Source organism: Arachis hypogaea, chromosome 19 (assembly GCF_003086295.3).
Source record: "Arachis hypogaea cultivar Tifrunner chromosome 19, arahy.Tifrunner.gnm2.J5K5, whole genome shotgun sequence".
Lineage (NCBI taxonomy): Eukaryota > Viridiplantae > Streptophyta > Magnoliopsida > Fabales > Fabaceae > Arachis > Arachis hypogaea.
The window spans coordinates 15,976,175-15,980,862 of NC_092054.1; the positions used below are offsets into that span (position 1 = coordinate 15,976,175).

Sequence of the window (4,688 nt, forward strand, 5' to 3'; positions counted from 1 at the left end):
GATAGGAGTGACCATCATGAATTCATGATTCAGCAATTGCTTTGGTTAGTAGAGATAACTGAAAAGATACAACAACAAAAAAAAAGTATAGATTTGGGTTTAAATCTCAAGATGAAAGATGTAGAAATGTCAACAACAATACCATTGGAAGAGATATTGTCCTATACTAAAAAAAAATATGAGATAAATACCAAATCGGTACTCGAAAGATTCTAGCGCTGATAAAATGGTACTTGATCTTTGTTATTGACAAAATGATCCCCGAAAGATTTTAAAATTTGACAAAAACGACCAACCGTCAATTGAGTTATCTGGAGTTAAGGTTTAAAGGTGACGTGTCAGTTAACAATTACAATAATTACAAAATTTTTAATCACTTTTTATTTTTATAATTTTAAAAACACTCCCAATTTCAATTTTTTAAAAACCCTAATCCCCTTTCTTCTGAAACTCTCATTTCTTCCCTTTCCTCATCATCATCCACCAATTTTTTTTCCCAATTAAATCCTCTTCATTTTCATTCATTGCTGCCTCTACCTTCCTCTTTCTTCTTATTCTTCTAACCAAAGATGCTTCTCTGATACTCAACCCCTTCTTCTCAAGACTGAACCCCTTTTCATTTCTCATTTTTTTCTCATATGCTATTAGCTCCTCCAAAAGTTTCTCCACCTCGTAGCTCTTCTTCTCTTCTTGATGTTGTTGATCACCACTTGACCCACCTATCACCTCCGATGCCAAACCAGAACTAGACCCATACTCAGAATTATCATCAACACAACTCACAAATGAGTATGCGTTGATGGCACCACCAACATCAATAGCTCCTCCATAATTCATATCGTAACTAAACTCTAAGTTGAGGTTCAGAATCCTTGCCTGGTTGTTCATGTTGTTGTTGTTGTTGGCATCACCATATTGATACAGAGGAAGATGATTACTTGATCTTCAAATGGGAGGAGGAGGAAGGTTTGGAATAATGTTACGAGATTGTTGAATGGAGTGTTCGTCATCCTCGTTGGAGAAGTTCACTTTAGCTTTCTTTCCGCGAATCTTACGAGCTTCTCTGTCATAAGCCCTGGTGGCTTCTTTGATGGTGTTGAAGGTTCTAAGCCAAACGCGAACATATTTTCTTGGATCATAAATCTCCGTTGCTCATTTTCCCTCTTCACACGTCTTTCCAATCGCAAACTGAACCATTGTCTCAAGAACACAGGTCTTCCATGTGATGCCTCTGCAGAAGATCTCACCCCCTCTGTCGCTATCACCACCACCACCACAACTACAACCAGAGCCTCGTTAATCACTATCTGATTCCCAAAAATAGCATCATTAAGAGAAAAAAGAAGAAGAAAAAAAAGGAGATTAGGGTTTTAGAAAATGATGATGATTTAGAAAAAGAGATGAGAGTTTTAGAGAAAAAAAAAAGAGGATTAGGGTCTTTTAAAAAATTGAAATTGGAGTTTTTTTAAATTATAAAAATTAAAATTGGGTAAATTTTGTATATTAACTGAGACGTCATCCCTAAATTTTAAATTCAGGTAACTCAATTGGCAGTTGATCATTTTTGTCAAATTTTAAAATTTTTTGGAGATCATTTTGTCAATAACAAAGATCAGGTACTATTTTGTTAATGTCAAAATCTTTCGAATACTAATTTGGTATTTATCTCAAAAAAATATAATTCAAATGCTTCAACAAATATTATTGAAGATGATAGAGATGCTCTTTAGATATCGACCTCATTGGTTGATTCTTTGTGGAGACTCTATTTTGATGTTTTATATTAACTAAATTTATATGTTAATATTTTATTTCAGGTGGAGTTTTTGAAGATATTATCAAAATTGATTTTGAGGTGGAGATTGTAAAGAAGTCAAAATCAATTTTAATTTGTCAATGTATTAAAAATAAATGTCCACAAGTCGAACAAATATTAAAATCAAATTGCACAAATATTAAGTTAAAAAATATAGTAGAATTATCATGAACCAAGTTACAAGTGTCATATTATAATATAGTTAAAAATGTTGACTAATCTTTATATTATGATCATTATGACAACTTGTTTGCAAGTTGTTTGGTTGGATTTTTTGTTTTTGTTTTGCTTCTACAAGAATATTATAAATAAGTAGTTTGGTTTTTAATTTTATGCATGCATGCATACCATTTTTTAAGAGTTATGATTCATAATTAGTAAATGCTAAAGAGAAAATTATTAGGTTTTTCTTTGTATATTATGTTTTCACATGTTTTGAGTATTAAGTTATTAGTTACTCTTTGTTTAGAGAAGATTTGTCTTGTATTATTTTGATATTTTTACTTTGTATTTGAGTTGAGCATTTACACCATTTAATTTGACATTTTAGATATAATTAGAACTTAATCTTGAGTGGAATATCATAAATTACCATTTTATATTTCTGTGTCAGAAATTTGGTTAGGATAAAGTAATTATTCGATTTGATAACTTTGTTATATCATATTTTTTTGGTTTAATTATTTTGTTGTTCCTTATAGTTTCGTAAAATTTTCAATTAGGTTTTTATACTTTTTTTTCTTTTAATTAGGTCCTTGCACCAAATTCTTTTTTCAATTAGGTCTCTCTTGGTAGTAATTGACTTAATTGTATAGAGATCCAACTAAAAGAAGAAAATTAATGCAGGGACTCAAATAAAAAGAAAAAAATATAGGGAATCAATTAAAAAAAATTAGTGTAAGGACCCAATTAAAGAAAAAAAATATAAGGACCTAATTAAAAATTTTACAAAACTATAAGAATCAACAGAGTAATTAAATCAATAATAATAAAATATTGAGTATATATCCATTTTGGTCCTCAAAGAATTTCAGACTGGACACTTTAGTCCCCAACTAAAATTAATTATTCCATTGGTCCCTAACAATTAACTCCGTCAGTCACTTAGGTCCTTTACTCCGTTAATTCTAACGGAGGACAAAATAGTTCCTGACAACTCTAACAGGAGACAAAATGGTCACTGATCTCCTCTGTTCGAAAACGACATTGTTCTCTCCCAATTTTCATCATATCTCGCATAACACTAACTGTCTAACACTGTAACTTCAAACTACACAATGCACACTTTATAAATTTAATATTCACAGAAAAAAAAATCCTCAACTTGTTCTCAACCAATTCATACTTAAGAAACTAATGCCTATGTTAGAGTTTTCAGAGACCATTTTGTCTTCCATTAGAATTGACGGAGCCAAGAACCTAAATGACTGACAGAATTAATTGTTAAAGACCAATCGAGTAATTAATTTTAGTTAAGGACTAAAATGTCTGATTTAAAATTCTTTGAGAACTAAAATGGGTATATATACTCTAAAATATTTAGTATTCATTTGCGTCAATTATATAAATTTTGCTCTTCTGATCGCATGTTTCATTTTCTAACAGTACCTTATATCTCTCCTTGGCCTCCGCTCCCATCTCCTCTCTTTGTTCTCACCGCATCTTCTCTTGTTGTTGCACTTGCACCATCTATCTGTTATCGCTCCTTATCTCAATCTTCACTTGCATTTTCTGTCTTAACTCTCGTTGTTAATGCTATATTGCACCATGTATCTTCTCTTAACCACAACTCACATTTTAAATTTTAAACCCTTTAAGAAAATAAAAATTAACAAAATATTATAATAAAAGATCAACTAATATTTTCTGAGTAAAAATTGATTCTCTATTTTAATGGATAAATCACTTCGACTCTTGAATGACTATGGAAAAGGGTGCTCAAATATGAACAATTGATGGATGTTATTGGCTTAATAGTGGAACAGTGACAAAGCCTTTCATTTTGTTTCTATTGGATGATAAAAGATTTAGGCGTGTTTAATATGGGTCAATCAATTCAATATAAATACACACACACATAGGGGTGTTCAAAATCGATCCGGACCGAATTAAATCGATGGACCGAACCGAAAAAATCAAAAACCGAAATAACCGAAAATCGAAAAAACCGAAAAAAGTGATGTTTTGCGGTTTTTTTACTGTTCGGTTCAGTTTTCGGTTCTTGCCACCAAAACCCTAATCGAATCGAACCGAACCAGTTCTTAACAAAACCCTAAAATTAAAACTACCCTAACCCAGTAACCCCACCCCCCCCCCAAACGCGTTACCTTGCTGCGCGAGTCCCTCCCCGCTCCCCCTCCCCCCATGGAAACCTAACCCCGCCGCCCAAACTCCAGATCGGAGCCACCACATCTCGCCCACTCACCCAGACGGCCAGACCCCCCACGGAGCCAGCCTGAGCCACCCACCACCTTGATACTCGAAGGCCGAAGCCTTCCTCTTCCTCCAAATCTCACCTTCTTCACTCCTTGTCCTTGATACTCGAAGTCGAAGCCAGCTCCTCAAAGGAAGACGAAGACGAAGACGAAGACCCAGTCACCCACCCACCCACAGGACCTCCGACCTCACCACCTCCGACGTCACCGCCTCCACCCAGAAAGCCTCCACCCAGCAGCGTTTCTGGGTTCTGTAGGGTCACCTCACCACCTCCGACCTCGCCGCCTCCACCCAGAAAGCCTCCACCCAGCAGCGTTTCTGGTTCTGTAGGGTCACCTCACCACCTCCGACCTCGCCTCCTCCACCCAGAAAGTCTCCCACCCAGCCACCGATTCAAGTGCATATGGAGCCCGAGCAATCTATTCAGGTAAACCTT

General features: G+C 34.9%; 1 pseudogene; it reads right to left on the bottom strand.

Annotated features, from left to right (window-relative positions):
- Positions 1 to 212: 212 nt before the first annotated feature.
- On the bottom strand, positions 213 to 3,454 carry LOC112777988 (uncharacterized; annotated as a pseudogene).
- Positions 3,455 to 4,688: the final 1,234 nt, after the last annotated feature.